At 37.0% G+C, this 24,200-nt stretch overlaps 1 pseudogene; it reads right to left on the reverse strand.

The window, feature by feature from the left end:
- The window catches only part of LOC116763322, an 83,154-nt pseudogene that overhangs the window by 10,658 nt on the left and 48,296 nt on the right, over nucleotides 1-24,200 (reverse strand).

Raw genomic sequence — 24,200 nt, forward strand, 5'->3', positions numbered from 1 at the left:
ACAACAGTGAGAGGCCCGCGTACCGCAAAAAAAAAAGAGAAAGAGGGAGAGGTTGGGAGACAACAGAGAGGAAAAGACTAGAAGGAACCACAGCATCACCTTAGTGAGGATGTTCAGAAAATAATCAGAAGAACCTGGAGCCCCTGGGACAGCTGGATTTCTGAGGTCTTTAACTTTTAAAATATCTAGAACTTTATCTCCACCATACTGTCATAAACATAAATACTTACGTCAGATATTTTGTATGACTTATGAAGTTCTGCAATTCTTAGAAATAGTTTTTAATGATTACAAAAATGCTTCAGAAATGTGACAGCTTGTCCAATTCATTCTTCTTCTGAAAATTTTGTTTTGAATTTCCAACTGCTTTCATACCTCTTTAGGGGAGATGGGGTGTATGCATGGTTAAATTATCTCACTTCCTTGGACTGTGCTAGGGCTCTTTTTTCAATGAAACAAATTGCCACCTTGCTGTCCTTGCTGCCTCATTTTACCACTGAATTCAGCCTGACTCAGACTTTTTTCTATTACCTATACCAGCATTTCCCAAAGTGTGTATTGAGGACCACTAATGATATTTAATACGTGTTAATGTAAATGAACAAAAATGAAGAGAATCTTGCTAAACAATGCAGAATGAATCCCCTTATTGGAAAGTCACAATGGACATTGACATAGTAAAGGCTCTAAGAAATCCTGTAGTAAAAAAACATGTTTATTTTTGCTTAACCTATCTCACCAGATTTATTTGATCTGTTCCCACTATAACAAGAAAATCTTGAATTACCAAATTGGCTACACTGGATCATTTTTAATGAAACCTAACTCAGTATAAATAATATAACATAAACATAAAGCCCAGTATTTATTTTATTGATACATATTTGATGTCACATTGACCTTATCAAACTATTTCTTTGGGGGAGGTATACTAATATTACTTAACATTACTTACATTTAGTTTTTTTTTTTTTTTAAAGAATTAGTGATTATTTTTGTTCAAAGGAGTTTCCTGGTCAGTTAAAAACTCCAACCAAAGGAGGCAGGGTATCAACTGACTAAACCTGTATGAATATTTAAAAACAGAGCTAATACCACTTTTATACCTTTTATCCTTAAATGCTAATTTCTCCAATTGGCTTCTCCAAATTATGTCATCCTCTGTTTTATTGAAGAACATCAGCTTCACTTTCCTTAAAAGAAAAAACAACTCAAAAAGTACTATTTCAATTATAGAATTTAAAATATGCATGAATGGAAAGTCTAAAATTGAACTAGCATGAATGCTTTTTAGTGCCAATTAGGTAACCAAAAATATCAAAAATAAAGGAATCAAGTAAACAAAACAGCTTGGAGTGGAGGAAGCAGAGTGAGAAATGACGACTGAGGGATAATATGTCTGTTGAGGTCCACTCAGTATTTAATCGATTTAGAATACCTTCTACTAATCTAGCAGTCTTACAAGGGGTAGTAATTAAAGACAAAATGACATACCTGAGACTGGGTATATTAGTCAAAGCATAACTCAGTACTTTAACCATTGGTGTGAAGCCTGTTCCTGCTGCCAATAAAAAGAGATCTTCCAATTCTCGGAACTGGGATATTTTAAAATTGCCCTCGGGATTGTTTACAGAAACATAATCTCCTAAACAATGAAATATATGTAAAATCAGGAAAAAAAAAACTGAGACCATTAACCTAGCTGAATTAAGAACACGAGGAGAAACAGTTGGCTAATTATCAGACTACATCTCAGTTTTTAAGGAATGTAAGGGGTTTTGAGAATACTCATTAGGCTCCCAAGTATGTCATTATACTCAAATTATCATTATAAGTAAATTAATAATGAGATTTCATTATACTCATTTCCCAATATTATTTTCCCAAATCAACTGGAGTCTCTAACATACAAACCACTGCCAAATATTTAACTACAAATTATCAATAAAGGCTTGATTGCTAAACTAAAAGTAGGCACTTCAAAAGCAGAGTCCGAGTATACCTGTCTTGCACAGTATAAAATGGAAAATACATATTCACTACTTACATACTGATTTTTTTTTTTTTTTTTTTACGGTACACGGGCCTGTCACTGTTGTGACCTCTCCCGCTGCGGAGCCCAGGCTCCGGACGCGCAGGCTCAACAGCCAGGGCTCACGAGCCCAGCCGCTCCGCTGCATGTGGGATCTTCACGGACCGGGGCATGAACCCATGTCCTCTGCACTGGCAGGCGAACTCCCAACCACTGCGCCACCAGGGAAGCCCTACATACTGATTCTTAACCACAGTAATAAGCGTAGTAGGAGAGAAAATTGAAATAGAAATGTATTCTAATATCTTATGTTGTTAGTAAATGTGCTAACTTTGCCTCCATCAAATCTCTGAAAATACCTATCAATTAAAACAAGAGCTGTTCTGCATTTAATTCCCATAAAGACAAAGCACGATCAGAAACCGTACTTGGGGCATGCTACTTCCAAATTTTCAATCAAAACAGTTGAATAAACCCATTTCTGCTATGCAATTGATATAATCGCTATGTACCACTCATATAAGAGAACTGTCTTTAGGACATTTCAGAAATTTTCAATGTAACTTTAAAAATACAAAATAAAGCTGACCATATTTTAAAAACAATTTCAGATGCTCTGGTTTATTTTTAAATGTTTGGATGCTCATAATTTTTCCCTTTTTTGTCCATGGCAGGATAGTAAGAATGTTGTAGTAATTGATGAGTTAAACATTAGAAAGTAACAGAAGCTCCTTGTTTTACTTTGAAAGGGACCATAAGATCAGAACATCCTCAGGAAGAAGTCAGCTGGTTGTTTACTAAAGCAGCCTCACAGAATGATATTAACTTGATAACTTTTGTCCACCGTCCAGTCCTTCCAATGTCATAAAATTGATTAGACTCAGGCAAAGACTTGATTGCTAATGAAGTTCACAAGAGATTAAAGCACACATGCCAGAGTGGCAATGGATTTTCAGCCTGACTACCTGCATCTAGTGACCTGAGCATTACATGCTCCATCCAGGGCATCTCATTCCCAGGATTGGAAGACCAAATATTTGGAACATTTGGAAGGGCAAAATAATCTTTTAAAAGTTACTTGATGAACATGGAATTGAAACAAAGAAGTGGATAATTTTATAGGGTAGCTCACATAGGCCATAATGAGGCTTCATGAGTTATCACTGCTCTAATGAAGGCATCTCATTCCCAGTATTGGAAGACCAAACATTTGGAACATTTGGAAGGGCAAAATCATCGTTTAAAAGTTGCTTGATGAACATGGAATTGAAACAAAGAAGTGGATAATTTTATAGGGTAGCTCACATAGGCCATATTGAGACTTCATGAGTTACCACTGCCATGCCAGTGTACAACCCTCTAGGTGGCACCAGTATCTGTGTCATGACTAGTTCCCCTAGATGAAGTTGAAAAAACACTGATCTTGCTATTTTGGCTTTCCTTTACCATGCTCTATGCTGACTCTCTACCCTGCTCTCTGCTACACAATCTCTATGGACAGGTTATAATACCATCAGTTAAGTTTCTAGCTGCTATATTACAATCATGTTGTCAGTCCTTCACAAGGTGATATCACCTTCACTAGATCTGTAGGTATTCCAAAATTCTTTAGGTTCACATTTATGTTCAATATTTTTATTTATGTAACCAAAGGTGACTCATCACATCTATAATATGTGGACTGCTGAGCTTAACTTTCAGAGAGCAGCAAATTTTCTCTATTTCCAAATTTTCGTGATCTACTTCACTCGATATTACTGCTAATACTGTCTTAAAAGGGGAAGAGCTCTTTTATTGTTAGGCAAAAGGCAGTGAAAAGTTGAAGACACAGAAAAAGGAGTAGAAACAGGAAGGGGGGCAGTCTCTAAATATTAGTAGATTTCCTTATAGTTCCTTTATTAATTCTTTCAAAGTACTTTTATTGAGAGCCTGTTATGCACTAACTGACCTGCTGGGTATGGAAAATACAAAAATAAGACATAACTATCCTTAAACTCAAAGTCCTGTACAGAAGGAATATTATTTATTCTTGTCCTAGATCAATGAACAAAGTGTTAGTTATCGAGGGGTTCAGAAGAGGGGGGAGGCTTCATAAAGTAAGTGATATTTAAAAAAAATATTTTTAAAAAGGTACTTGACAGGTAGAGAGAGGCATTCTAAAAAGCTCAAGCACCTAAGAATGAGGATGACAAACTTCTGCACTAAATGATTAAGTCCTCTTCGTGACCTGCAAAGACTTGGATGCTTTTTCCAGCTTCACCTCTCACCATACAAAATACTTGTGCTACTCAGGTAATGGAGACCCATCCAAGGCGTCAAAGCTGCAGAGCAACATGATTAAATCTATCATCAAGGCAGTATGGAAAAAGAACTGGAAAATGCAGATTAATAGAAAGATACCAGTTAGAGGCAACTGAGAGAGACCAATTACAGATTAAGAGAGAAATGATGAAGGCTTGATCTAAGAAGGTGACAGAAGGGATAGAAAAGAAAGATTAAGAAGTCACTGAGTGGTAGACAATAAAACTTAGTGACTGACTGGATTGAGAGGGAGAAAATGGGAAGATGCAGGGATGACTCGAGTCTCCGGATTGGGTCAAGGATGAACAGTGATGATGCAAATAACAGATGAGGAATGTGGAAGCAAGGATAGGTTGGTTGGACTAAGAGAACACGACTTTGATTGCAGACATGATGAGTTTAAGATATTTGACAGACTCCCACAGGGACATAACTAAAAGAAAGTGGAACATGTGATCCAATCCAGAACACAATCTAGGTTAAAAAAATATATACTAACCAATCTGAAGATGATCAAGCTCTAGTGTGAAGCCCCCAGCAGAGGAGATTTTGATCAAAAAGTAGATGTATGGGTTTCCCTGGTGGCACAGTGGTTGAGGGTCTGCCTGCCGATGCAGGAGATGCGGGTTCGTGCCCCGGTCTGGGAGGATGCCACATGCCGCGGAGCGGCTGGGCCCGTGAGCCATGGCCGCTGAGCCTGCACGTCTGGAGCCCGTGCTCCACAACGGGAGAGGCCACAACAGTGAGAGACCCGCATACTGAAGAAAAAAAAAAAAAGTAGATGTATTTATTGTTGGGAAGAACTGGTTCCTTGAACTCTGAGAATAAGGAATCAGATACAGGTGTATATGGCTTCACAATTTCAGTACCTGGAAAAAGTCACAACAAAGAAATTCAAATCTAAAAATCTAAATGAAGATGAAGCATACAAATTTTATGATGCTATCAGTATATATTTAAAACTGTACACTTAATGTGAACTTAATTCTATGTTCTATATGTATGTAGTACATGTATATATACCCTAAACCTATGTGTGCTGAGATAATTTTAACAAATCAGTAATCTACCCATAATATAAATAATCTGTTTTTATTAAGCATGGCATAAGGTGATGGGGTTTTATGTTAATAAACTTAGACAACCATCTACACCATCAGCATGTAAGCTTTGTAATAGGCCACAACAAAAATGTCATTAAAAGTGTACACAGAGATGCGAGAAGGTACTTACATAATAATTTAAATTATACACCAATATTTAAAAGATTTTATTTTATTTTATTTTATTTTATTTATTTTTGGCCTCACCACACGGCATGCGGGATCTTAGTTCTCTGATCAGGGATCAAACCCGTGCCCCCTGAAGTGGAAGCACGCAGTCTTAACCACTGGACCACCAGGGAAGTCCCCATACACCAAATTTTTAACAATGGATTCTGATGGCCAGTGGGATCATTTGAGCTCCAGGAAGGGAAGAATTTCACTTTTTACTTTATATATTTTGAATTGCTTTAACAATTTAATATTTTATATATTACTTTGGTAACTGAAAAGAATGTTAATCCAACTACTTCTAAGAATATAATAATAAAAAACAGGGTAAAATTAATAAGAAGTCATATTTTAGCTAGCCAAATTCCAAAGAAAGAGGAGTCATCACATATTTGAAAGACCAAAATTTTATAAATGGTTCCATCACATATACAAAAATTAATCTATGTGTAAATTATAATACATTGACAATAACCACACTGGGGAAGATACCAGCTATTGAATGATAACTTGGCATTAGTGATGATGAAGAGAAAAACTGAACAGTGCCATCATAATAAACCATAGTCACCAAATCCTGGCTGGTAGTCTCTGAGGCTGATTGCTGGAAAGGCTAGGAGTGTTATCTTCTGCAGTTTCAAAAGACTAAGAAGATGTTAGACATTGGTAAGAAAGGTATTTAAAACAAGTAAATGAGGTAATTTCAGGATGAAAATGAGGGAAAAAGAATTTACACAGTAAGGAGTATGCTTACAGAGCTTCTTATACTAGTGGCACATGCCAGGAAATCATTTATAATCATCCACTCATTTTCAGTTTCATAAATTCAACTTCATAAATGACAGACCCGTAAGTGGCTAAATAAGAGACGTTAGTGTGTGTTTCTGGCAACTGTCTTCACAGAAGACCATCTGTGCGCTCCCTCACCTCTTTCCTTTAAGGCTTTGTTAGTAATAAATTACAATGCTGGTGGCACTACCTCTGTGACTAGTGGTAAGTTCTTTGTTCATACAATGATGCAGCACAGCTATAGTTCCCACATGTAGGATCACTGCATCCACAAACCTAGAATCTGGCTATCACTAAGTCTAGCTGCCCAGAAACATTTTATTTATAACCTAAATGGGCACTTCCTCGAGAGATTAGTACTGATTCCGAACTGCTTATAAAAGAAGAAAATGTTTCCGCAAAGCCTCTGCTTGCCTTACCTGTAATAGTTAGCTTGAAGTAAACATGTAGCCCAGTTGGCACCTGAAGATGTGTGCTTGGTGGCAGCATCAAGCAGAAAATCTTCGTATCATGAGTCACATCTTCCTTGGAAATTAACTGGCACTTTCTGTAGTACAAACCTAGAAAGTGATTCATTTTCTCTTAGTGAGGAATAAATTAAATAAGAAGTACTCTCAGACCTACCACGCAAAAACACAGGCTCAGCTTTTGCTCTTTAGTGAGCTTGAGTTTCACTAACAGGCCTATGACATTTTAAAAATTCATCAGTATTTTGAAAATCTTATAGTGTTAGTTTTTTCCATTTTGTTTCCTGTGATATCCATTTTCTAAAACCTGTAAGTACTTCTGTAATTTGAAAAATAAGCTCTATAAAATGAGTGTTATTTTCTCATGTCTGTTGTTATAGCATGTTAAAACCATTATAGTCTAAGAAATTAAAGTCTAGTTTATTTATTCTTAAATTTACTTTTTAAAGTAATTCCATCCTTTAAGCCTATAACAGATATATAATTAAATTGTAGATGTGAAAGATATTTGATAATCAACAAAGCTCATTCTAAATTCTTTTCTTACAGAATGGAAAAGTCCTGAAACTCAAATATTTAAGGTTTAACAATACCAGCACTATTCAATAACTTAGAAATATTTCTTTGATAAAGGCAGGAAAAATATACATTCTTGTATCTCTGTATATGTGTATTATATATAAACAAACAAAATTCATATATATATGAATTATAGAACATTTCAATGGTCAAAATATGATTAAAACAAAAAATAAACTTAGGTTTAAGGGTGTAAGTTCTGATTATCTGGAAAATTAATTTAAGTGAAAAACTGAAGATGCCAAGTCTGTGGTACTAAAATACAAATAAACAAAAGGAATCAAGTATTTCTATAAATATGGGAAATATTTGAAATTAATACCTTAAGCTCAGGAAATATTATTTGTATACAGAGCAAAATAATACCACTTGGATTGGAAGATCTTGTTACAGAAGTTCTGAAAGCATGAATATTTTCACTTGTAAATTTTCTTTCAGATGTAAACAGCATGACAGAGTAGACTTTGTTTCATAATTTCCTCTCTTTATAAAATAGCATTTACAGAGATGTCAGGAATTAATCCTAATAAAGCATCCTATTATCCTAATTATGCTTTGTTTTAACCTAAAAATATTTAAGTAGGTGCAGAAAGATTTACTCCAGACCTCAGGATGTGAAGGTCCTACATCGAATAATCAATGGTTAGTGGAAAACTAAAATTCACTTAGAATCCTAAGAAATCATTTTGGCCACAGTTTCATCCAATTCTCTTCTTCCTTGTCGCTTTTGCTCCCAAAGACCCTGGTCACTAAATCTTTCCATCTGTCACCATGGTAGCTCGGTATGCACATAAACTTAAGAGTGCATCGTTGCCAGGGCAAAGCTTAGACCAGATTACAGCTAAGGGTACCGCCCCAGAGTTATCCCGGAAGGCCTAATCCAGTACTGGACCGATGAAGGATCAGAGGACCTAGGCTCACCCCCAAGAAGAAATGAAGTTTCAAACGACCTCCTTATCCCTTCCTCTAGACCTTCCTGGGACCCAGAGTGGTAATACAATATGAGACCCCCATCTATATGTCTAAATACGTGAAAGTTATAAATCAGACAAATAACAACTGCTAAATAAAATATGTTCTATGCTGTACCTTGAAATATACTTTCATAATGTCCTAGAAGGCTAGGTTCGAATTCAGGATTCTTCAACTCCTCAGAGTTCCACGCAGGAAGATGGTGGAGGGGTGACAGCAGCACCCCCTTGACTGCCTATGGCCTGACACCCCTCTCCTCAGCCCCACTGTCTGACCCTGAGTGGAGCCTTGTGCAGGTGTGGGCGCACCAGCCCTTATGTTAAGGCTCATCTACATGCTCTCTCCATAAACAGCCTTGGCCACTTCCTGGATAGAAGCGGATTTGGGGCCATTTGGGCAGGGAATTCTGGGGTTCCAGATACCTGGAGGGCAGTGGTGAAGGAAAGCGCCTGAACTCCAGGTGGATAATTCTTCACCTTGCACACTCCTCATCCTGTGGGAGCCGTGCAGCTGGAGGAGAGCCCTTGTGTTTTCCTCCAAGCACGGAGTCCAGGGCAGGTGCCCCTCCTGACAATTTCACCTCTAGCCTTTACCAGAAAGGATTTGCTAGAGTAAGTATGCACCTCTTTTTTTTTTTTTTTTACATCTTTATTGGAGTATAATTGCTTTACAATGGTGTGTTAGTTTCTGCTTTATAACAAAGTGAATCAGTTATACATATGTTCCCATATCTCCTCCCTCTTGCGTCTCCCTCCCTCCCACCCTCCCTATCCCACCCCTCCAGGTGGTCACAAAGCACCGAGCTGATCTCCCTGTGCTGTGTGGCTGCTTCCCACTAGCTATCTATTTTACGTTTGGTAGATATGTCCATGCCACTCTCTCACTTTGTCACAGCTTCCCCTTTCCCCTCCCCATATCCTCAAGTCCATTCTCTAGTAGGTCTGTGTCTTTATTTCCATCTTACCCCTAGGTTCTTCATGACATTTTTTTGTCTTAGATTCCATGCACCTCTTTGACTATACTTAAAACACAAGGAAACTCTGGGTTCCAGTGATTGACTGGCTTTCCTTGATAGAGAATTAACACAGTATTCCTGCTATTTAACACCACTGAGATAATTTCAACATCTTACCGATAAAATAATAAAACTGCCATAATTTCACAAGGCCGTGCTAACAATAGGTTCTAAAAGCCTTAAGAAAAATGTAAGAATGTTTTCGTCTTTCAGTTGCACTAAGGAGAGAAGTATCACAGGCATGGACCTGAAAAATGGGGGAAAAGGAGTATAAAGCAGATGCACTGATGACTTCAGTCTGGATAATGCCTGTATTGAAGTGTCAGGTTTTTGGTTTTATAAGCATAATTATACAAGAAAATGAGAAACTGAAAATAAATATGAGATGGTGAAACAAAAACATAAGACAGAAAACTGTCTGCCCAGGAACCTCACTTCTTTTTTTTCATCTTTATTTTATATTGAAGTATAGTTGATCTTCAATGTTTCAGGTGTACAGCAAAGTGATTCAGTTATATATATATATATATATATATATATATATATATATACATATATACATACATACACACACACACACACAAAACACACATTCTTTTTCAGGTTCTTTTCCATTATAGGTTATTACAAGATATTGAATATATTTCCCTATGCTATGCAGTAGAGGTCCTTGTTGTTTACCTATTTTATGTACAGTAGTGTGTATCTGTTAATCCCACATTAACTTCTTTTAATAACATACATATAATATTGAGACATTCAGCATAACACTGAAATGCTGAGGATGATATGATAATTTGGGTATCCTTTTTTCTTCTTGTTGAAAAGAAACTATAGCTTTCCTTCTAAAGAGTAGACTTTCACAGGCTAAAATAAAGACAAAGCTCAGTGGGAGAGAGACGTGAAAGAGAGCACTGGACTGGGAGTCCATACTGCCTTCAACCTGTCCTTCAGCTCCTTCCTGCTCCTAGTACACTTTCTGTTTTTCTGGCCATGCTACATGGCATACGGGACCTCAGTTCCCACACCAGGGATGGAACCTGTGCCCACTGCAGTGGAAGTGCAGAGTCCTAACCACTGGAATTCCCCCTAGTACACGTTTAAAGCACCTATCCACTCTCATTTTCCCTGCTGGAAGCAGGGGCTTACAGAAGTTAAACGGCTTGCCCAAGATCAGAGTTGCTTGAGAAGATGTGGATAGGGCAACAAGTTATGAGAGTTTCTCGCCCCAACTCATAGGCCTTGTTCAAAAAGTTTGAGAATCATCGTTCTAGAACAGTACATTGTTCTTTAGCTTCTTCCTCCTTATTTCGACCACATCAGTTCAAGCATAAATATTTATAGATTATCCCTCCACCCTTTACAAATCCCTACTAACTATTTAATGTCCAAATTAAGGAATCAGTTCAGCAAGTCACCATCCCTCCCAGGTACATCTCTTCTTCAACATCCCCAATTCCTACCGTTCTGATCAACCACAGGTTTTCTTAGCACTCTTTACTACTTTCAATTACGTAAATACAGGTGTCCCCCGCTTTTCGAAATTTCCCTTTACGCCACTTGTCTTTTATGAAAAATCAATGTTAGTACCTGTTTTTCCTAACTGAAAGAAATCCAAAGAGAATTTTCACTTTTATGAAAAAAGGTGAAAAGAGAAAATAGCATTCAGCATTTGTTATGCAGTGAGCTGTTACGGAGGCAGCGTGCACCCCGAGCAGAGAGAGTAGCACCCCAAGCTCCTTTCCCGGGAACTACACTGAGTATCTCGGCATCAAGCCACCATAACTTTGAACTGTGCCCGTGAACATCTGCACTTTGTCTCAGTTTACCTTGTGCATCCGTGAGCTAGATGTGTCCTAGGGTAACTGCTTCTTCCATTTACAACATTTCCACTTATGAAAGATTCCATAGGAAGGCTCTACTTTTGGATAGTGGGGAAACCTGTATGATTTACTTACCTCCTAATTTGCAATCTACCTCTACTCATGTCTTCCTCTAAAATCTTCTTGAACCAACAGAGGGAAAGCAGTTAGTGGAACTACACACTTAAAAAATGCTCCAATGGAAAATAAATAAGCCCAAACATCAATACTAACATCTACAATACTTCAAAATACATTGATATATATACCTAGATATGTCCACGCAGAAAACCCCACAACCTACAGCCATTCAATTCAATAGACATTCCATTTAGAATCTGGGTTATGTAAGGAGGGAAATCCAATATTACATTAACACCTTGGAAGAGGCTCAGAGCAAGACATGATATTGTCTCTTAACTCAATTTTATCAGATGCCTGAAAGGGTGAAGCCATATGTTGCTGAGACCACTCTGGTTTCTGGAACCTATTAAGGTTGAATAGAAAGCCTGCACACTTGAGGGGCCTTGCCCTGTGAGACATTTTTCCTATGATGTGGTGATGGACTGGAGAGTTATTAATGACTGAATGAGATTCTAGTAAAGCGCCAGTTTCTTCTTAGCTGTGTATCATTTGATATAAATGGTTCACAGCCAGAGACCAGGGGCTGGGCTGTGAGATAAGAGAAAATCTATATATTGGCCTCTGCTCCCGGTTCCTGCACAGAGTTCCTAAAACTCTTATAATATCCTAAGTGATAAGAACAGTAGGAGCATCTCTTGTCTTTTACACAGTAGTTCCCCCTTATCCATGGGGGATACATCCCAAGGCCCCCAGTGGACGCCTGAAACTTCTGGGTTTTTCCTATATATATGTACATATTATACAGTTGTAATTTATAAATTAGGCACAGTAAGAGATTAACAACAATAACTGATAATAAAATACAACAATTATAACAATATGCCATAATAAAAGTTATGTGAATGTGGTCTGTCTCCCTCAAAATACCTTACTGTACAAACTTAATGCCGTTTTCACCTTAACTAAGTACTTATAATGAACTGTGGCAGTAACTTTTGCAGTTTAAAGTACAACAGCAAAACTAGCACAGATTCCTTTTTCCTTCTTCACAATTTCACAGAGAAGATTTGTTCTCATGGTAGATCTTAGCAACCTCATATTTTGATTTTTTTTTTCCTTTCCATGTTAAGACAAGAACTTTCACCCTTTCACTTAAAGGAAGCACTTTATGGCTTCTCTTTGGCATACTGGAATTGCCAGCATCACTTCCCTTGCACTTTGGGGCTATGACTAAGTAAAATAAAGGTGACCTGAACACAAGCACTGTGATCCTGCGAGAGCTGATCTGATAACCCAGAAGGTTACCAAGTGACTAACGGGTGGGATGCGCTGGACAAAGGGATGATTCACGTCCCCAGCGGGACGCCTTGAGATTTCATCACACTACTGAGAACGGTGCACAATTTAAAACTTATGAATTGTTTATTTCTGGAATTTTTCATTTAATATTTCTGGACCACGATTGACTGCGGTAAGTGCAACCTCAGAAAGCAACACCACAAATAAGGGAGAAACCACTGTATTTGTCTTTGACCCTCATCTCTAACACGGGATTCCTAATACCCTTGTAAATTCCTACATAGTAAGAGAACCAGGAACATTTTTGTTCCCATAAGGTGACTCTGGGTGGGCTCCTGGATGAGCACCGGTCACCAGAAAGACTCAGCTATGATAGAAGTTTGGAATTTCCAGCCCCACGTCCCACCCTCTGGAGAGGGGAGAGGGGCTGGAACTGAAGTTAATAACTGATCATGCCTACGTGAGGAACCTCCATAAAATCCCAATAGCAGGGGATTTAAAGAGCTTCCAGGTGGGCAAACACATCAACACTGGGAGGGTGACAGACCTCAACTCCCCACGGACAGACGTTCCTGTGCTCAGGACCCTCCCAGACCTTCTCTCACCTTCTGCATCTCTTCCGTCTGGATAGTCATCTGTATCCTTTATCATATGTGATCTACTCTAGCAAATTAATCAAGCCCAGGGAAGGGGTCTTTGGAACCTCCCATCTATAGCCAGTTGGTCAGAAGGACAGATGGTAACCTGGGATTGCCACTGGCATCTGCAGTGTGTGTGTGTTGGGGGACGGGGGGAGGGATCATGTGGGAGCCCTTAACCTGTGGGATCCGATGGTGTCTCCAGGTAGACAGTGTCAGAAATGAGTTAACTTGTAAGACACCAGCTGGTACTGCAAAGAACTGCTTGCTGTGGAGGAAAATCTCCATGTATTTGGGACCAGAAGTGTCAGAAGTGAAGTGTTCTGTGTGAACAGTAAAGGAGACACATAGGAGAGAAAGACAGTAGGGAGGAAGTGAGTTTTTTTCCTACACAGGAAAGAAAAATCTGAGTTTTTCCTTTACAGAATCTGTCACAGTTCATACAGCAGGGGTCAGCCTGATTTAGCCTTGCTGGCTGTCTGTTTCTGCCAAGACAGTGACCTTGATGAGCAATGAACTTGTGTGCAGGGATGATGTTCAGAACCCCTGAGAACAAGCGGAGCCTTCCATAGCTCAGCTGGTAGAGCAGAGGTCTGCAAAACACTTGAGAACAAACTATTTTCAAGAACTGTACAAATATCTAACATTTTTGACTATGGATAAAATAACTCAAACCCATGAAGTCACTAGAATACCTTCCTATGCTGAAGAAACAACAAAGTTTTAGTTATTATATACTTTTAAAAGTATTATATAATTGCATTTATTTTGCTGTTTTTAAAAATTATTCAGCCTTTTCACTAACTCTGGTAAGACTTCCACTTAACCTCTAGTAGTATAGTTTTATCATCCTCACCCAAACCACTCTTGAATATATGAAGAAGAATACATTCATAACACAGCTTCAAACACTAGGATGATAAACGTGTATGGGCACACATTTTTCCATATACTGGGGTAAAATCTAATGAAGCAGTATTAGTAAATTGACAATAAAGCACAGATTCCTTTCTGTTTTAACTATTACTGTTAAAAATATACCGAAAGTGGGCTTCCCTACTGGCACAGTGGTTAGTAATCCGCCTGCCAATGAAGGGGACACGGGTTTGACCCCTGGTGTGGGAAGATCCCACATGCCGTGGAGAAACTAAGCCCGTGCGCCACAACTACTGAGCCCGCGTGCCACAACTACTGAAGCCCACGTGCCTAGAGCCCATGCTCCACAACAAGAGAAGCCACCGAAATGAGAACCCTGTGCACCTCAACGAAGAGTGACCCCCGCTCGCCGCAACTAGAGAAAGCCTGCACGCAGCAACGAAGACCCAACGCAGCCAAAAATAAATAAATTAAATAAATAAATTTATTAAAAAAGACATAAAAATTATTTTATATATATATATATATATATATATATATATATATATATATATACCTAAAGTGTATTCAGGTATTTTACTACCTCACCTAGACTGATGTGAGCTGAATCCTTCTTTCAAAGTGAGGATTTTATAGACTTAAATATTAGCATTAAGTTAGGAGAAAGGAAGCTCTTTCTCCAAGACTAGATTCAATGTAACCCTTAGACAATGGGGTCCACATCATTTAGCAAGGTTGTCACTAGATTTGAACATTTCAGTGCTTATCACTTTTCCTCAGTTCCATAACTAATAATTCAGCCAACATTATACACTGAAGTGCCTGAACTGCCTGAATTCTAAGTTTTTAAACTTCTTCTATTCTACCTTTTAATATAGTAAATAATTTCTTACTCATTTACAGCCTGCCCCATCTATTCTGTGTTTCTTCATATTCAGGCCATTCCACTAGAAATAAGAAGAAGACAGCAAAATGCCAAAACATCTTATAGTTACTGTGCAAGCAACAACTTTACACCTGCTGGGCTGAGCAGACAATTTAAGAGAACAAAGCACAATGAAGTTTCTATTTGCTATCTACAATATTTTCTTCTTTTCCAGTAATTCTGAATGCTTGTTTTAGGCTGCAAAGAAACACGGATGCGCAGGCAAGGAAGGGGAGGGGAGGGGTGAGGGCGGTTCTTTCTACCCCTGCAACAAGAGCTGTGGTTCACTGTGGCAGCGAACAGCTTGCCTACAGAATCACAGGCTCCACAGAAAGCCTCCATTAAGTGACTGCTCACAGAGTGCTGACAAGCACATTTACACCTACAGACAGTACTTCAGTGTGTGTGCACACGCACGCGTGTGGTGTGAACAGTTAGGAAGCCCTGATGAAAGTATAGTTTAAATAATGAGAAACTGCCATTATTTTAGGTTAAAAAATAAATATCAGTGATTTCATACAGTTCAAACTGAATTATAAAGACAGTTATAGATTCTATATATATTTAACCTAGAGGTTTATAAACAGCTGCTGACATATCACAATTATGACACAATTTTTTAAAATCTTGTTTATAATTTTGGATCCCAATATTCATTTACTGAGTTGTTTGTTGGCAAATCTGTATAACTGCCTTTGTCTGGTGATCTAAGTTCCCATATTAAAGGCAATCACAATTAAAATAAACTTTAGGTTGGATACAGAAATAGTAATCCAATTAGCTATTAGCTTCTGACTCTTAATAGACACAAGTTTGTTAGTCATCACACACACACACACACACACACAACTACTCACTCATAATCTTCATCTATTCATCTTTGGGAAGAAGAAAATAATTGGAAGCACCCGAGTTACAAATGGTAGTTTGGTTCTAGTCATATAATTTAATTTACTAACAATTACAGCTGGATTAAAGGTAAAAACAAAGTAGTTTCCCTTCTCTGATTATCTTCTTTGCTATATTTGCATCTTTTGTGTAAGTAAATTCTAGATTTGACATGAGAAGGTAGTGCACTGAGTCTTCAACTTGCATGCTTATTTTCAAACTTAAATTTTTAAACTAAGAAATTTCAGTAAGAGGAAGCCAGCATGAAAACCTCCTTGAAGACCAAGGAGACACGTGATAGACTGAACATTTGAAGCTACTGACAGCAAGTTAATCATAATACTCTGATCATGTAAGTATTCAGTTTTGTTAGTGCGGAAAATAACCTATAGTTTTTGTCATGATTTAAGGAAGAGAAAGGACAAAGAAGAAATTATCTATGCTAATTCTGTCAAACAATTTTTTAAAAAAATCTCCTAAACTCTGAGTCATTTTCCAAAGTGGAAAATTTAATTCACTGAAAAATACATGCATGGCTCTAATTTCAGGCAAGAAAGCTAAAGCGAACTACGGTGGTTCATGACTCAAGCCAAAATTTATGGCAGGGATGAAAGAGTTCATGGAAAGCCTCAGGAAATAATAGAAAAGTAATGTTCATTCTATTTCCAAATGGAGGTCAGCCTGAGTTCTCAGTATCATATATTTCTAGGACTTAGCTTTTATCTGGTTTGCTATGATTTTCCAATCACTAGAGAGTCGGATAATTTCAGGGCAACAGATTTTACTTTAATAATATCTCTTTTTATTTTCACTATCTTTTACCTATTCTCTTCTGATCTGCTACATCACTCAGTTATTCCTCTATGTTCTCTCTCCCTACCTTATACCACACAATTGAGACCTCCTGCTCTGGGAAAATGACTCTATTTGAACTTTCCCACATATGGCTTATATTTCCTTTCTCTACCACCTGCAAAAGGTCTGGCACAATAAGTACCCAGTAATGATACCTGGAAAGCCCTTCATAGTTTTTTGGGGGTTTTTTTTAAAGCCACTTTCAAAATATTGCTTGATATTCACCTCCTTCATTCATGGAGAGTCATTTAAGGTCAAATTCATCTGCATCTGTTTGTTCACCTAAGGTAGCCTTAGAATACATTCAAGTTTGCACTCTGTAACTTGCTTTTACTGCCCTATTTCTTGATACAAGTATTCTTCAGTCTCATGTTTGTGTATGTTCTTTCTTCCTCCTGGGAATATAATTTCTGATGCCTTTTATTTGTTTCATACCACAATACCTAAAATAGCCTTCTACACACAGTATGTACTCAAAATACAGCTACGTGATACTTCTCTGAAAATTAAAATACTATCCACAAATATATTTTTATAATTTTAAATATTTAAAGATGTTAAACTGAATATATGCAGTTAGTTTCTTCTAACCCCTCCCTAAAATAACAGCAAAGATGGTTTTTTTTTCTGTGTGTGTTGTTGTTTTTTTTAAGGCCTGGCTTGCAAGGACAATAAGAACTGAAATAAAAAAGCAACAGAAGTTTGGGAGCTGACAAAGCAAAGAGACGACTGGTAACTGACTCTGTAGACTCTGTAAAGCTAAATCCTAAGCTAGACAAACAAAAAGCCAAAAGTCAACACATCTGTAATATGAGATCCTTTTGAGGCTCAGAAAATGGCAGGACCAAGTATCTCTAGAATCAGAGTGAAGGCAGAGCTAAAACCACTTTCTGGAAGAAAGTTCATTGAAGAAGCCTAGATGCTGCCTCCCCCGCTTTCTGAAGTCCTCCCCTACTTCACACGGCCACATGACTGATTCTGTCCTATTCTGGCAAAGTATCAGAATTTTGCTCTCTCCGTAGAGGGCAAAACAAAGGGTCTCTAGATTGGGTATATGTTATAGGCTGAACTGTGTCCCCCTCAATTTTCAACGTTAAAGTCATAACCCTCAGTACCCCAGAAAGTGACTATATTTGGAGACAGTATATTTTAAAAAGTAAGTTAAAATGAGGTCATTAGGGTGGTCCCTAATCCGATGTGACTGGCGTCCTTATAAGAAGAGGCAATAGGGACACAGACACACGCAGACAGAAGACCATGTGAACACAGCCATCTGTAAGCCAAGGAGGGGCCTCAGGAGAAGTCAACCCTGCCAGCACCTTAGTCTCAGACTTTTAGCCTTCAGATTGTGAGAAAATAATTTTCTGTTGTTAGGCCACCAAGTCTGTGGTACTTTCTCACAGCAGGCTTAGTAGACTAATATAGTATACTAGGCCAAAAAAAAAAAAATTAAGTTTACAGATATCCGAGCCTTATTTTCCCATATAACTTCTGAAATGCTGGATACGAGGTAGAAGACTGTTTACCCTAGAGACTCTGACAAAATACTGGCATCAGACTTTTCCCGAAGAAACCATCCAGCCACATAGTAAATATTACTGTCAACAAGCTACACCCACATGCACAGAGTTTCCAATCAGCTTTTAGAGTTCCACCCTGAAGTACGAGCAGATGGTCAAGGATCAGCAGACATTCAAAGAAAGCATCTAATATGAAAGACGGACCAAAATAAGCAAACTGTAGGAATAGAGGCTACACAGGGAGACAAAAACTCTCAAACACTATAATTCTAAAAAAGAGAAGATAGAAAATAGGATGCTAGAACAAAGGAACAAAAATCAAAAGAGTTCTCCAAAGTTAAAAATATGAGAGTAGAAATGAGTAACACAACAGCAGAGCTGGAAGACACAGCTGAAGAAATCTCCCAAAAAGTAGAAGAAAAGGACAAAATTGAAAATGAGAGAGAAAAGACAAGCTAATTAGAGAACTGGTTAAGAAGGCTTAAAGTAAGACTATTTCTAGAAACTAAGCACAGACCATGGAGGGAAGAAATATCAGTATTCCCCAGGTCCAAGGGTCTTAAATTTCCATAATGGAAATATTAACAAAGAGGATGAATATTTGGCACAGAAGTTGAAAGCAGACCCCCCATTAAGGTATATCAAACCGTGAAATTTCAAAACACCTGGAAGAGGCAAATACTACCAGTTTCCAAAGAGAAAATATGGAGTGCATTCACTTTGTGAAAATTCATCAAGTAGAACACTTGTAATATGCACCTTTGCCTATAAATGTTATAGTTACATAAAAAGCTTTAAAAAATAAAGAAAGGAAGGAAATGAATGGTATCATCCTTTAGGAATAAACTCAGAAACTGGTTTAGGTAAGCAGAGAGACAGTTAATATGCCTTCTCTAACAGAAAAATACTAGATGTGCCGACAAGACATAAACTTAACTTGTTTTTGCACCTTTTATATAAAAAAAAAATACCTCAAGGAGTGAATGGTTGGACAAGAGTTTGAGTGGGTTTCTCCATTTAGATATCATTACCTAATGATCTTTGTTATGTCTAAACATTAGATAGCAGAGTCAGAAATTTAATTTCTGCTTTAAAAAAAAAAAGGAGGATAACAGACACAATGTCCCTTTTCAACTCCTTAGAGAGAGATACAAGGACCCTTTGGCTCACTGCAAGTGGCCATCCAAACTCTGATACAACTGAGCCACTGACACAACATTTTCATTAACCCAGGACTCAAAATAATAGCACAACCTACCTGTATCTTTCTTTGGAATAAGTGAATTATGATTCTCCAGGGGATGATCAAGGCATTTCCAAGAAGTATTCTCTTTTTTCTTCAGGACAATCTCTATTTTTCCCACATTCTCAACAACTCACACTGAAAAGAAGATAAATTCCATTTGTATTCATTGATATTAAATATAAGGTTTTACTTTTAAACCAATCTTTCTCAAACAACCCACATGTCCCAATCAGATATGAATGACACTGAGCATTTGTGAGATAAGTAAAATTTTGTGTACATGTTCAATTTTGTTCATAAACAAAATTGTTTATGCCTTATATGGTGTTAAATCCAGTTTACGTTAGATTCAGATTAACTTCTTTCAAATTAATTTATCAAGGGCCAAACTAATACATAATGCTAGTTTTCATACAAGCTCAAATAGAGCCATGGCAACTAATTAACACATAGCTTAAAAAAAACCCTTAAATATACAAATTTGCCATTGAATGGATCCACAAAAGCAAATGTAATTTATACTCTTTAAACAGTTCTTGGGATCTGAGGGGTTCTTACGAGTGAATTCAGTAAACCAATATTGAGCCTAATAAACATAGAAAAAGCTTCAGGAGAATGAATCCCAATAAAGTGCATGTCAATCTTTGATAATTAAAAATCTTTTAGATTCTCTTTTTATTTTTGGAGTTTAAAATAGTTTAGAATACATGAGTACAATAATAAAATAAACTTTTAAAATTGATTAAATTTTATGAATTGAATGTGCTTTTAAAGATCTAAAGTATATTTCTTTTTGTCTTTAGAAACAATCTGTCCTTCCTCACTGTAAACACATAATTCAGTAGCAATTTTACAACTTTTAAACACAGATTAATCAAATAAATTCAATTCAATGAGCACTGATTTGAAGCTTAACAAACATAAGAAGTCCTTGACTTTAAAGAGCTTAAATTATACAATTTATAGAACTTACTATGGTATAAAGAAAAGGGAAGGTATAGAACTGGTGTAAGGTACTCTGACAGTACTTTAAAACAAGAAACCACATGTATATATGAATATAGAATGGAATATTATTCAGCCTTAAAAAAGGAAGGAAATTCTGCCACTTGCAATGACATATGATAAATCTAGAGGGCATTATATTAAGTTAAATAAATGAGACAGAGAAGACAAATAGTGCATGGTATCATTTATATGTGGAATTAAAAAAAAAAGTCACACTCATAGAAACAGAGAGTAGCAAAATAGTGCCATGACTTGGGGCAGAGGGAGGGGAGAATAGAGAGAGCTTGATAAAAGGGTACAAACTTTTAGCTACAAGATAATTAAGGTCTGAGGATCTAATGTATAACATGGTGATAACAGTTGATGACACTGTCTTGTATAATTGAAATTTGCTAAGACAACAGAACTTGTGTTCATATGCATACACACACACACACACACACACACACACACAAAGGTAAATATGTGAGGTGATGGATGTGTTAATTAATTAGATTGTGTGAATCTTTTCACAGCATATACCTTTATCAAATCATAACGTTGTACACTTTAAATCTTTAAATATATTGTAATTTTGTCAATTATATTTCAATAAAGCTAAAGAGAAACAAAAAAACAAGAAGCCACCATTCTCTGATGTCTTCTATTGCTAAACAGCTGTGTAAAATCCACATTGTGTATTTGCATGCAGAAATATTCATAATTTTATGTGCTCTGTCAATATCAAATATTTGAATATATACACCTAAGAAAAATTTGTCTGGTCTGGTCAAGTATATTTCTACAAGCTGCATGTCAGGAGTAGGGCCGGAAGGAAGAATGGGGACAGGATTTTTTTTGCTAAGGAGAGGAAAAGGAAAGGGCAAAGAGATGAGATGAAAAAGGGGAAAGAAAAAAGGCGTGAGAGGAACTGAAACCAGAGGGAAAAGAGTACATTTAAAAATTAATGTGTTTGCTTGTATAGAAAACATCATGTCCTTGTCTGCAACATGAAAATATACAAATGAATAATAAGACAAATGCTGTCCCCCCCATGTGTGTGTGTATGTATATGTGTGTGTGTATATGTACATAGATAAATTATTTTTGGTAGCTTACCAGAAAAATCTTCCTGAATTTCATGACTTAGGGCTGGAGAAAAAAAAAAAAATTCAGTTAAGATCCAACTTCAGTTCCTATAGTCTACAAACACCATATAAGATCACTTAAATGGTTCTTTCATGCACCATTTCAAATCTCTCAAACATATCCTGAGAAATCAAAAGAAAGAAACTGAACACAACCAAAACACTGTATACAATATTTTGAGACAAATTACTTAAATATGTATCATCAATTTTTCCATTTCTCTCCCTATTAATTAAGGAGTAACTACTCAATTGCCCACAGGTGGATAACCCACACTGGTGCAAGGACAGTCCCAGATTGACAATGCTACAAACCAAGACAGGAGCAAGGCAGGGAGAGATAGCATGTGAAACACACATACTCCAGGGTGTGCATGTGCGTGTGTGAATACAGGCCAGGACTGGGTCTAGCTCAGTGTTTCCTTTCTTACTGTTCTCTAAGTTGAATATTCATTCAGTTATTGAAAAAGAAAATTATTGGGCATTTTCCAATAATTTGGAAAATTATGTGTTATGCACTTTCCAGGTGTTACAGTTATCACAGTTAGTAAAAGAGAAAAATCCCTGCTATTATGGAACTTCATTCCAGAAGGGGGTGATGCAAGAAGTATTTTTACAAACATCTGCTCTAAAGTTCACTGTGTTAATGTAGGTATGTGGAACTTAAGATTCTGCATTATTTTAGTCCTTCTGATCTAATATTAGCAACCAGGAGTATCACATTTTTGACTGTGGAATTTTTGTTTGTTTTTTATATATGTGTAAGATACAGTTAGCTACAGTGTGAACAGAACTAGCCATAAAGTATTTGAAACATAGTAAATGCTGACACATAGGTCTTAAAGAAAAATCATGACAGAGCTAATGAATAATGTATATTTTTCTAGACATCTGAGTTTTTGATTAAAATTCTCCCTAAGAGACAATATATATTAGATCTTATGCTAGCAAAAAATAGGGTAGCATGTATTTCTAGAAGAAATGTTTAAGATTTGAGGTTGATTAGTGAATGGGGGGGAAATAAGAAAGAAAAAGCATTTAACAACTCCAATCAAATTCAGGACTGAAGGTCCTTCATTAATATGGTAAAGCCATGAGCTGAATCACGAGTCATCTGAGGCCTGGAGAATTTCAGTCTCTGTTTTGCAAAAGTAAATGAAACGTTCTTTACATAAGAATGTGTGCTTAAAATACAGTATTCTTCTTGCTGTTTTGGTTTGTTTCATTTCTACTTTCTAACTAGAATAACATTACCTTCTTTAAAGGAGAAAAGGATGAACTCCTAGAGTCATTACGAGTGAGAAATGGATTAAGAATCTGCTACCTTGATTCTAGAGTTTAGTCCTGATTTCTTTCTGATAGATCTGTAACCTCTTAAAACAGACAGAAGTGAACTGTATGGTAGGTCTTTGCCCATGAAGGGACAGGCAGGTGAGGGGTACAGTATAACCTTGCGGCTGGCAAGAGACAGGTTGATAGAACAGCGCCTGGTGATGCCTACTTAGCGGGAGCACATGACAGGCAGGCCTCCGGAGATTTATTTGTAGGTATTAAGTTACAGAGTCTTACAAAGCTGGGCCAACAAGTATTTCATATGATTATTGATTTTGATCGCACCTAATTGTTTAAACTTGGGAAAAGTGAGGTTGTACTGCCATTTGCTAGCACTTTCCTTAGTATAAAGAAATATCAAAAAAAAAATCAGAAATGACAAACCAAAATGACAATGGCACATAAAATATTATAGGTACCGAGACTCTACACCAGTAACTACTATACCTAAAGGAAACAAAATTTGTTTCCATTAATACAGAATAAGGTACTTACAATATGTATAAGATATGAATAATCCTTGATAACTGTTTCTGCTCTAAAGGAATCATCCCGGTGATCACCTATTACGGAGTCTAAATTGATATCCTTAAATGGAAATCGAAAAGAGAAAGATTAAAAAGTAAACTTGTCACCAAACTCCTATTATTCTACTTTTAAGCTGATCGGTGGAAGTTCATATGGTACTTATTTACAGAACCCACCAGCTAAATACACATTATTCCTGTTTTTTGCTCTCTCATACAACCCAGTTCTTCTCCTTCAAAGCATATATCACAATTTTAACTATGCATTTGTCTATGCTTAATGTCTACCTTACACGCTCGTCTTTAAGTTCTAAGTGTAGGGGCAGAATATTGTTTTCAGAATATTGCTCAGCACCAAGTAGGTGCTCAAATATTTGTTGGATAAATAATTTGGAAAAAACAGTTAGAATCAGACAAGAAGCCAAGATAGGTGGGAGGGAGGGAGACACAAGAGGGAAGAGATATGGGAACATATGTATATGTATAACTGATTCACTTTGTTATAAATCAGAAACTAACACATAATTGTAAAGCAATTATACTCCAATACAGATGTAATAAAAAAAATTCCTCTTCCAAAAAAA

Source organism: Phocoena sinus, chromosome 12 (genome assembly GCF_008692025.1).
Source record: "Phocoena sinus isolate mPhoSin1 chromosome 12, mPhoSin1.pri, whole genome shotgun sequence".
NCBI classification, from domain to species: domain Eukaryota; kingdom Metazoa; phylum Chordata; class Mammalia; order Artiodactyla; family Phocoenidae; genus Phocoena; species Phocoena sinus.